Below are 11,771 nucleotides of genomic sequence, written 5' to 3' on the forward strand. Positions count from 1 at the left end.
TATATATTTCTCCGCCGAAATCACTTTTAAACCCATTTCCACCTTTTTTTCCCTTCTCTTCCTCTTACTTTTTTTTCACGTTTTTTTACGTTTTTCTCCTTTTCGCCTCTTTTCTGGGCGTATTATTCTTCTTTTTCTTCTTTTTTTTCGTCTAATGCATACCCCATCAGTGCAGCAATGCTTATTCAATACCGCCAGCAGATGGAGACACTGGGGGATAATTTTCTAAGGATTTATACTGATTTTTCCTGTCTGAATTTGTCGCACAGAAAGTTGCAGGCCAAATATGTGTGACATTTCTGCAACTTTAGCTTCTAGAGCATTTTTACAACATTATACATAGGTGCTGAATACATAAAAAGCGACTGTTCAGCGACAGACAAGTCGCATCGGCTGAAAGTAGGCCAGAATGTCAGTCCATGTTGGAGCAGGTTTAGATACAGTCTAAAGCATAGATCTCAAAGTCTGTGCACAGAATTTAGCAAGGGCCTCGCACCTTCTGATGCATCAGGTAGGTGCACTATAGCATAGCCTAACCCTCTGTACTTTGGTCTATATTGATGCGGGACATAGACAGCCAGCTGATGACCAATCCATTAGTGCAATGGATGGCTGGAAGCATTTGTCTTTGCCTTTGCAATACCACAGAAGCAATGCATGGTCAATGTACAGCAATGACACACCTGTGTGAACAGCCAGGAGACCCCCCCATGTTATGTTACATAGTTACATAGTTAGTACGGTCGAAAAAAGACATATGTCCATCAAGTTCAACCAGGGAATTAAGGGGTAGGGGTGTGGCGCGATATTGGGGAAGGGATGAGATTTTATATTTCTTCATAAGCATTAATCTTATTTTGTCAATTAGGAACATTCAGCACCCACCCGCTATCAAGGCAGCTGCCTATCATGTCATGCCCTACCTGCACAGGTGTGCTGGCTACTCAAATGATCCAATTAAGGAGGCCATTTAGTCAGCAGCAGCAGAAGTCCTGTGCCTGGACGCTCCAACAGCGGCCAGACACAAGCAGAAGCAGCAGAAGCAGCAGCAGCACCACCTTTTGTTTTTTGGCTGCAGCAGCAGCAGCAGCAGCAGCAAGGCCCACAGGGCTGGCTAGCTGGCTAGCCAGCAAGCAGGTAGCAATGAAAGTAGGAATCTTTCTTTTTAACCCTGTAAGGGGGTGGTGCACTGTACCCGAAGATACTGCCATATCGGGTCAATGCATAGGGCGACGGAAGCAAGCTTCGAAATCGGCCCCCGTTCTCAAAAATCCATTTAATATATGGTCCCCAGATAGGGGACGTATCAGATATTAAACTGATAAGAACAGATACTACACTTGATCTTAGCCAAAAGGCCGAGAAGCGATAACCGTGAAAGGGGCGGGCCCAACAAGGTCCCCTTCATGGGCACTATCACTGCTTGCTGTCAGGGAGGCTGCCAGACAATTTTCCATGCACACTCTGGGCTGGGGGGCAGTCAACCACCAGTACACACAGCAGAACCTAAACCCATACCATTATTGCTAAGCAGCAAGACAGGGGCCCATTGCACTCCCACGGGGCCTTTTTAAATGCAATCCATAACCCGGATTTGCCAGGAACCCTTCTTACTCCTCCTACTTGCATGTGACACTGGGCTTAGGATCTGCATAGGAAACACACACACAAGCACACACCTACCTTTGTTGCCTGCAGATGCCTCCTTGGCTGTCCCCAAACGGTATCAAACCAACACCCACGGGAAGCTGTAAGCATAGAGGACATGCCTGCACCCCATTGGACTTACCTGTGTGGGTTAAATCCGGGTTATTTGACAACCTATGGCGGTGATGGTTCTGCTCAGGCAGAGCAGTGCTGATGCTCCTCATAAAGCTGTCGCTGCTGTGAAGGTTCTAGGTGACATCACAATCCCTATGGTTACATACACGACAAAGCTGGGTTGTTGTTGTTTACACTCTGCAAGGCCTGTGGAAGTGAGTGACATCATAGCACTGTAGTTCTGAGGGTTCTAGATGGATGCAACAATCTCCTGTTGCTTCTATGAAGGCCATAATAGACGACATCACCAAACAGCTCCATAGTCACATACACAGCAAAGGAGAGATGTTGTTTACACCTAGTGATGTCAGTGGTATTGAGTGACATCACAGCACAGTGCTAAGGCTCCTGGGCCTGGACACAGCAGCGGCTGCAATATCTCAACGGAGAATACGTTTATATATATGTGTGTGTGTGCGCGTATATATATATATATATATATATATATATATATATATATATATATATTTCTCCGCCGAAATCACTTTTAAACCCATTTCCACCTTTTTTTCCCTTCTCTTCCTCTTACTTTTTTTTCACGTTTTTTTACGTTTTTCTCCTTTTCGCCTCTTTTCTGGGCGTATTATTCTTCTTTTTCTTCTTTTTTTTCGTCTAATGCATACCCCATCAGTGCAGCAATGCTTATTCAATACCGCCAGCAGATGGAGACACTGGGGGATAATTTTCTAAGGATTTATACTGATTTTTCCTGTCTGAATTTGTCGCACAGAAAGTTGCAGGCCAAATATGTGTGACATTTCTGCGACTTTAGCTTCTAGAGCATTTTTACAACATTATACATAGGTGCTGAATACATAAAAAGCGACTGTTCAGCGACAGACAAGTCGCATCGGCTGAAAGTAGGCCAGAATGTCAGTCCATGTTGGAGCAGGTTTAGATACAGTCTAAAGCATAGATCTCAAAGTCTGTGCACAGAATTTAGCAAGGGCCTCGCACCTTCTGATGCATCAGGTAGGTGCACTATAGCATAGCCTAACCCTCTGTACTTTGGTCTATATTGATGCGGGACATAGACAGCCAGCTGATGACCAATCCATTAGTGCAATGGATGGCTGGAAGCATTTGTCTTTGCCTTTGCAATACCACAGAAGCAATGCATGGTCAATGTACAGCAATGACACACCTGTGTGAACAGCCAGGAGACCCCCCCATGTTATGTTACATAGTTACATAGTTAGTACGGTCGAAAAAAGACATATGTCCATCAAGTTCAACCAGGGAATTAAGGGGTAGGGGTGTGGCGCGATATTGGGGAAGGGATGAGATTTTATATTTCTTCATAAGCATTAATCTTATTTTGTCAATTAGGAACATTCAGCACCCACCCGCTATCAAGGCAGCTGCCTATCATGTCATGCCCTACCTGCACAGGTGTGCTGGCTACTCAAATGATCCAATTAAGGAGGCCATTTAGTCAGCAGCAGCAGAAGTCCTGTGCCTGGACGCTCCAACAGCGGCCAGACACAAGCAGAAGCAGCAGAAGCAGCAGCAGCACCACCTTTTGTTTTTTGGCTGCAGCAGCAGCAGCAGCAGCAGCAAGGCCCACAGGGCTGGCTAGCTGGCTAGCCAGCAAGCAGGTAGCAATGAAAGTAGGAATCTTTCTTTTTAACCCTGTAAGGGGGTGGTGCACTGTACCCGAAGATACTGCCATATCGGGTCAATGCATAGGGCGACGGAAGCAAGCTTCGAAATCGGCCCCCGTTCTCAAAAATCCATTTAATATATGGTCCCCAGATAGGGGACGTATCAGATATTAAACTGATAAGAACAGATTTTTTTTTTTTTTTTATCTAAAGCCGAGGAACGTGCTTTCGATTCACCCAAAGTGCAAGAAAAAGTGCAAACGTGTTACACTAAAAAAAACGTGCACAAAGGATGCGGTCTATCGCAAGCCCTTCTCCGATAGGAGAGAGGCCCCCCAACAAACCTTACCCTTCGCCTCCGGACCAAAAGGTACCTGCGAGGTTCCAGGTTCGATGTCCCTTTTCGCCGAAGCTACTAGGGGACCACCAATGCTCCCGGCATCCCCCTTGGCGTTAGCCAAGGTATCTGCCCGCAGAGCCAATTACGGTAGGTACCCTGCCAAAGCAGGAGTACCCGGGGTGTTTGCAGGGAGGTGCGGAACCTAATGGCCACACACACCTCCCCTAGACCGCCAGGAGGGACACCCAGAAGGGCTACCGCATCCTGACAAATCCTGTGAACACACAACACGCAAAAGGTGACACAGTGAGACAAAAAAGAAATAAATAAGTGAATGTGTGCAGATATACTGCCCGGACATCCGGCCGGATCTATAAAAATTTCTCTGATCCTAGCCAGAAGGCCGGGAATCAAGAGGTGAGTGCCACAAGGTGAAGAGATTATGGTGCCCGTGCTTCAACTCAGTGAGCCTATTCTCCCAGTGAGTTTCGGCACCTCGGGGTCACCACTCCCCGAGGCACAAAGTACCTCGGCTCTAGACCCTCTCAGCCTCATGGCGAGACCCGGAGGGAACAGGTCACATCGGGGCAGCCGTCGAGCTGATTCCTCAGAACCAGCCCCGGAAAGCCCTGGTACACCTGCATCCTCCATGCAGCACCCATCCCCACCAGCATGAAAACTGATAAGAACAGATACTACACTTGATCTTAGCCAAAAGGCCGAGAAGCGATAACCGTGAAAGGGGCGGGCCCAACAAGGTCCCCTTCATGGGCACTATCACTGCTTGCTGTCAGGGAGGCTGCCAGACAATTTTCCATGCACACTCTGGGCTGGGGGGCAGTCAACCACCAGTACACACAGCAGAACCTAAACCCATACCATTATTGCTAAGCAGCAAGACAGGGGCCCATTGCACTCCCACGGGGCCTTTTTAAATGCAATCCATAACCCGGATTTGCCAGGAACCCTTCTTACTCCTCCTACTTGCATGTGACACTGGGCTTAGGATCTGCATAGGAAACACACACACAAGCACACACCTACCTTTGTTGCCTGCAGATGCCTCCTTGGCTGTCCCCAAACGGTATCAAACCAACACCCACGGGAAGCTGTAAGCATAGAGGACATGCCTGCACCCCATTGGACTTACCTGTGTGGGTTAAATCCGGGTTATTTGACAACCTATGGCGGTGATGGTTCTGCTCAGGCAGAGCAGTGCTGATGCTCCTCATAAAGCTGTCGCTGCTGTGAAGGTTCTAGGTGACATCACAATCCCTATGGTTACATACACGACAAAGCTGGGTTGTTGTTGTTTACACTCTGCAAGGCCTGTGGAAGTGAGTGACATCATAGCACTGTAGTTCTGAGGGTTCTAGATGGATGCAACAATCTCCTGTTGCTTCTATGAAGGCCATAATAGACGACATCACCAAACAGCTCCATAGTCACATACACAGCAAAGGAGAGATGTTGTTTACACCTAGTGATGTCAGTGGTATTGAGTGACATCACAGCACAGTGCTAAGGCTCCTGGGCCTGGACACAGCAGCGGCTGCAATATCTCAACGGAGAATACGTTTATATATATGTGTGTGTGTGCGCGTATATATATATATATATATATATATATATATATATATATATATATTTCTCCGCCGAAATCACTTTTAAACCCATTTCCACCTTTTTTTCCCTTCTCTTCCTCTTACTTTTTTTTCACGTTTTTTTACGTTTTTCTCCTTTTCGCCTCTTTTCTGGGCGTATTATTCTTCTTTTTCTTCTTTTTTTTCGTCTAATGCATACCCCATCAGTGCAGCAATGCTTATTCAATACCGCCAGCAGATGGAGACACTGGGGGATAATTTTCTAAGGATTTATACTGATTTTTCCTGTCTGAATTTGTCGCACAGAAAGTTGCAGGCCAAATATGTGTGACATTTCTGCGACTTTAGCTTCTAGAGCATTTTTACAACATTATACATAGGTGCTGAATACATAAAAAGCGACTGTTCAGCGACAGACAAGTCGCATCGGCTGAAAGTAGGCCAGAATGTCAGTCCATGTTGGAGCAGGTTTAGATACAGTCTAAAGCATAGATCTCAAAGTCTGTGCACAGAATTTAGCAAGGGCCTCGCACCTTCTGATGCATCAGGTAGGTGCACTATAGCATAGCCTAACCCTCTGTACTTTGGTCTATATTGATGCGGGACATAGACAGCCAGCTGATGACCAATCCATTAGTGCAATGGATGGCTGGAAGCATTTGTCTTTGCCTTTGCAATACCACAGAAGCAATGCATGGTCAATGTACAGCAATGACACACCTGTGTGAACAGCCAGGAGACCCCCCCATGTTATGTTACATAGTTACATAGTTAGTACGGTCGAAAAAAGACATATGTCCATCAAGTTCAACCAGGGAATTAAGGGGTAGGGGTGTGGCGCGATATTGGGGAAGGGATGAGATTTTATATTTCTTCATAAGCATTAATCTTATTTTGTCAATTAGGAACATTCAGCACCCACCCGCTATCAAGGCAGCTGCCTATCATGTCATGCCCTACCTGCACAGGTGTGCTGGCTACTCAAATGATCCAATTAAGGAGGCCATTTAGTCAGCAGCAGCAGAAGTCCTGTGCCTGGACGCTCCAACAGCGGCCAGACACAAGCAGAAGCAGCAGAAGCAGCAGCAGCACCACCTTTTGTTTTTTGGCTGCAGCAGCAGCAGCAGCAGCAGCAAGGCCCACAGGGCTGGCTAGCTGGCTAGCCAGCAAGCAGGTAGCAATGAAAGTAGGAATCTTTCTTTTTAACCCTGTAAGGGGGTGGTGCACTGTACCCGAAGATACTGCCATATCGGGTCAATGCATAGGGCGACGGAAGCAAGCTTCGAAATCGGCCCCCGTTCTCAAAAATCCATTTAATATATGGTCCCCAGATAGGGGACGTATCAGATATTAAACTGATAAGAACAGATACTACACTTGATCTTAGCCAAAAGGCCGAGAAGCGATAACCGTGAAAGGGGCGGGCCCAACAAGGTCCCCTTCATGGGCACTATCACTGCTTGCTGTCAGGGAGGCTGCCAGACAATTTTCCATGCACACTCTGGGCTGGGGGGCAGTCAACCACCAGTACACACAGCAGAACCTAAACCCATACCATTATTGCTAAGCAGCAAGACAGGGGCCCATTGCACTCCCACGGGGCCTTTTTAAATGCAATCCATAACCCGGATTTGCCAGGAACCCTTCTTACTCCTCCTACTTGCATGTGACACTGGGCTTAGGATCTGCATAGGAAACACACACACAAGCACACACCTACCTTTGTTGCCTGCAGATGCCTCCTTGGCTGTCCCCAAACGGTATCAAACCAACACCCACGGGAAGCTGTAAGCATAGAGGACATGCCTGCACCCCATTGGACTTACCTGTGTGGGTTAAATCCGGGTTATTTGACAACCTATGGCGGTGATGGTTCTGCTCAGGCAGAGCAGTGCTGATGCTCCTCATAAAGCTGTCGCTGCTGTGAAGGTTCTAGGTGACATCACAATCCCTATGGTTACATACACGACAAAGCTGGGTTGTTGTTGTTTACACTCTGCAAGGCCTGTGGAAGTGAGTGACATCATAGCACTGTAGTTCTGAGGGTTCTAGATGGATGCAACAATCTCCTGTTGCTTCTATGAAGGCCATAATAGACGACATCACCAAACAGCTCCATAGTCACATACACAGCAAAGGAGAGATGTTGTTTACACCTAGTGATGTCAGTGGTATTGAGTGACATCACAGCACAGTGCTAAGGCTCCTGGGCCTGGACACAGCAGCGGCTGCAATATCTCAACGGAGAATACGTTTATATATATGTGTGTGTGTGCGCGTATATATATATATATATATATATATATATATATATATATATATATTTCTCCGCCGAAATCACTTTTAAACCCATTTCCACCTTTTTTTCCCTTCTCTTCCTCTTACTTTTTTTTCACGTTTTTTTACGTTTTTCTCCTTTTCGCCTCTTTTCTGGGCGTATTATTCTTCTTTTTCTTCTTTTTTTTCGTCTAATGCATACCCCATCAGTGCAGCAATGCTTATTCAATACCGCCAGCAGATGGAGACACTGGGGGATAATTTTCTAAGGATTTATACTGATTTTTCCTGTCTGAATTTGTCGCACAGAAAGTTGCAGGCCAAATATGTGTGACATTTCTGCGACTTTAGCTTCTAGAGCATTTTTACAACATTATACATAGGTGCTGAATACATAAAAAGCGACTGTTCAGCGACAGACAAGTCGCATCGGCTGAAAGTAGGCCAGAATGTCAGTCCATGTTGGAGCAGGTTTAGATACAGTCTAAAGCATAGATCTCAAAGTCTGTGCACAGAATTTAGCAAGGGCCTCGCACCTTCTGATGCATCAGGTAGGTGCACTATAGCATAGCCTAACCCTCTGTACTTTGGTCTATATTGATGCGGGACATAGACAGCCAGCTGATGACCAATCCATTAGTGCAATGGATGGCTGGAAGCATTTGTCTTTGCCTTTGCAATACCACAGAAGCAATGCATGGTCAATGTACAGCAATGACACACCTGTGTGAACAGCCAGGAGACCCCCCCATGTTATGTTACATAGTTACATAGTTAGTACGGTCGAAAAAAGACATATGTCCATCAAGTTCAACCAGGGAATTAAGGGGTAGGGGTGTGGCGCGATATTGGGGAAGGGATGAGATTTTATATTTCTTCATAAGCATTAATCTTATTTTGTCAATTAGGAACATTCAGCACCCACCCGCTATCAAGGCAGCTGCCTATCATGTCATGCCCTACCTGCACAGGTGTGCTGGCTACTCAAATGATCCAATTAAGGAGGCCATTTAGTCAGCAGCAGCAGAAGTCCTGTGCCTGGACGCTCCAACAGCGGCCAGACACAAGCAGAAGCAGCAGAAGCAGCAGCAGCACCACCTTTTGTTTTTTGGCTGCAGCAGCAGCAGCAGCAGCAGCAAGGCCCACAGGGCTGGCTAGCTGGCTAGCCAGCAAGCAGGTAGCAATGAAAGTAGGAATCTTTCTTTTTAACCCTGTAAGGGGGTGGTGCACTGTACCCGAAGATACTGCCATATCGGGTCAATGCATAGGGCGACGGAAGCAAGCTTCGAAATCGGCCCCCGTTCTCAAAAATCCATTTAATATATGGTCCCCAGATAGGGGACGTATCAGATATTAAACTGATAAGAACAGATACTACACTTGATCTTAGCCAAAAGGCCGAGAAGCGATAACCGTGAAAGGGGCGGGCCCAACAAGGTCCCCTTCATGGGCACTATCACTGCTTGCTGTCAGGGAGGCTGCCAGACAATTTTCCATGCACACTCTGGGCTGGGGGGCAGTCAACCACCAGTACACACAGCAGAACCTAAACCCATACCATTATTGCTAAGCAGCAAGACAGGGGCCCATTGCACTCCCACGGGGCCTTTTTAAATGCAATCCATAACCCGGATTTGCCAGGAACCCTTCTTACTCCTCCTACTTGCATGTGACACTGGGCTTAGGATCTGCATAGGAAACACACACACAAGCACACACCTACCTTTGTTGCCTGCAGATGCCTCCTTGGCTGTCCCCAAACGGTATCAAACCAACACCCACGGGAAGCTGTAAGCATAGAGGACATGCCTGCACCCCATTGGACTTACCTGTGTGGGTTAAATCCGGGTTATTTGACAACCTATGGCGGTGATGGTTCTGCTCAGGCAGAGCAGTGCTGATGCTCCTCATAAAGCTGTCGCTGCTGTGAAGGTTCTAGGTGACATCACAATCCCTATGGTTACATACACGACAAAGCTGGGTTGTTGTTGTTTACACTCTGCAAGGCCTGTGGAAGTGAGTGACATCATAGCACTGTAGTTCTGAGGGTTCTAGATGGATGCAACAATCTCCTGTTGCTTCTATGAAGGCCATAATAGACGACATCACCAAACAGCTCCATAGTCACATACACAGCAAAGGAGAGATGTTGTTTACACCTAGTGATGTCAGTGGTATTGAGTGACATCACAGCACAGTGCTAAGGCTCCTGGGCCTGGACACAGCAGCGGCTGCAATATCTCAACGGAGAATACGTTTATATATATGTGTGTGTGTGCGCGTATATATATATATATATATATATATATATATATATATATATATATATTTCTCCGCCGAAATCACTTTTAAACCCATTTCCACCTTTTTTTCCCTTCTCTTCCTCTTACTTTTTTTTCACGTTTTTTTACGTTTTTCTCCTTTTCGCCTCTTTTCTGGGCGTATTATTCTTCTTTTTCTTCTTTTTTTTCGTCTAATGCATACCCCATCAGTGCAGCAATGCTTATTCAATACCGCCAGCAGATGGAGACACTGGGGGATAATTTTCTAAGGATTTATACTGATTTTTCCTGTCTGAATTTGTCGCACAGAAAGTTGCAGGCCAAATATGTGTGACATTTCTGCGACTTTAGCTTCTAGAGCATTTTTACAACATTATACATAGGTGCTGAATACATAAAAAGCGACTGTTCAGCGACAGACAAGTCGCATCGGCTGAAAGTAGGCCAGAATGTCAGTCCATGTTGGAGCAGGTTTAGATACAGTCTAAAGCATAGATCTCAAAGTCTGTGCACAGAATTTAGCAAGGGCCTCGCACCTTCTGATGCATCAGGTAGGTGCACTATAGCATAGCCTAACCCTCTGTACTTTGGTCTATATTGATGCGGGACATAGACAGCCAGCTGATGACCAATCCATTAGTGCAATGGATGGCTGGAAGCATTTGTCTTTGCCTTTGCAATACCACAGAAGCAATGCATGGTCAATGTACAGCAATGACACACCTGTGTGAACAGCCAGGAGACCCCCCCATGTTATGTTACATAGTTACATAGTTAGTACGGTCGAAAAAAGACATATGTCCATCAAGTTCAACCAGGGAATTAAGGGGTAGGGGTGTGGCGCGATATTGGGGAAGGGATGAGATTTTATATTTCTTCATAAGCATTAATCTTATTTTGTCAATTAGGAACATTCAGCACCCACCCGCTATCAAGGCAGCTGCCTATCATGTCATGCCCTACCTGCACAGGTGTGCTGGCTACTCAAATGATCCAATTAAGGAGGCCATTTAGTCAGCAGCAGCAGAAGTCCTGTGCCTGGACGCTCCAACAGCGGCCAGACACAAGCAGAAGCAGCAGAAGCAGCAGAAGCAGCAGCAGCACCACCTTTTGTTTTTTGGCTGCAGCAGCAGCAGCAGCAGCAGCAAGGCCCACAGGGCTGGCTAGCTGGCTAGCCAGCAAGCAGGTAGCAATGAAAGTAGGAATCTTTCTTTTTAACCCTGTAAGGGGGTGGTGCACTGTACCCGAAGATACTGCCATATCGGGTCAATGCATAGGGCGACGGAAGCAAGCTTCGAAATCGGCCCCCGTTCTCAAAAATCCATTTAATATATGGTCCCCAGATAGGGGACGTATCAGATATTAAACTGATAAGAACAGATACTACACTTGATCTTAGCCAAAAGGCCGAGAAGCGATAACCGTGAAAGGGGCGGGCCCAACAAGGTCCCCTTCATGGGCACTATCACTGCTTGCTGTCAGGGAGGCTGCCAGACAATTTTCCATGCACACTCTGGGCTGGGGGGCAGTCAACCACCAGTACACACAGCAGAACCTAAACCCATACCATTATTGCTAAGCAGCAAGACAGGGGCCCATTGCACTCCCACGGGGCCTTTTTAAATGCAATCCATAACCCGGATTTGCCAGGAACCCTTCTTACTCCTCCTACTTGCATGTGACACTGGGCTTAGGATCTGCATAGGAAACACACACACAAGCACACACCTACCTTTGTTGCCTGCAGATGCCTCCTTGGCTGTCCCCAAACGGTATCAAACCAACACCCACGGGAAGCTGTAAGCATAGAGGACATGCCTGCACCCCATTGGACTTACCTGTG

The 11,771-nt window shown here is 46.7% G+C and overlaps 5 non-coding genes and 1 pseudogene across 5 annotated transcripts; all 6 read right to left on the reverse strand.

The window, feature by feature from the left end:
• Positions 1-1,179: 1,179 nt before the first annotated feature.
• LOC130349880 (U2 spliceosomal RNA) lies at positions 1,180-1,370 on the reverse strand. The gene has a single exon (XR_008887111.1). It is a non-coding gene; the product is annotated as a U2 spliceosomal RNA (small nuclear RNA).
• Positions 1,371-3,461: 2,091 nt separating this feature from the next.
• LOC130349892 (U2 spliceosomal RNA) lies at positions 3,462-3,643 on the reverse strand. The gene has a single exon (XR_008887121.1). It is a non-coding gene; the product is annotated as a U2 spliceosomal RNA (small nuclear RNA).
• A 693-nt stretch (positions 3,644-4,336) lies between these two features.
• LOC130349893 (U2 spliceosomal RNA) lies at positions 4,337-4,496 on the reverse strand (annotated as a pseudogene).
• A 2,089-nt stretch (positions 4,497-6,585) lies between these two features.
• LOC130349881 (U2 spliceosomal RNA) lies at positions 6,586-6,776 on the reverse strand. Its single transcript, XR_008887112.1, has one exon. It is a non-coding gene; the product is annotated as a U2 spliceosomal RNA (small nuclear RNA).
• A 2,089-nt stretch (positions 6,777-8,865) lies between these two features.
• On the reverse strand, positions 8,866-9,056 carry LOC130349882 (U2 spliceosomal RNA). The gene has a single exon (XR_008887113.1). It is a non-coding gene; the product is annotated as a U2 spliceosomal RNA (small nuclear RNA).
• Positions 9,057-11,156: 2,100 nt separating this feature from the next.
• On the reverse strand, positions 11,157-11,347 carry LOC130349884 (U2 spliceosomal RNA). The gene has a single exon (XR_008887115.1). It is a non-coding gene; the product is annotated as a U2 spliceosomal RNA (small nuclear RNA).
• Between the last annotated feature and the right edge of the window lie 424 nt (positions 11,348-11,771).

This window comes from Hyla sarda, unplaced genomic scaffold (genome assembly GCF_029499605.1).
Source record: "Hyla sarda isolate aHylSar1 unplaced genomic scaffold, aHylSar1.hap1 scaffold_927, whole genome shotgun sequence".
In the NCBI taxonomy this organism is placed as follows: Eukaryota; Metazoa; Chordata; class Amphibia; order Anura; family Hylidae; genus Hyla; species Hyla sarda.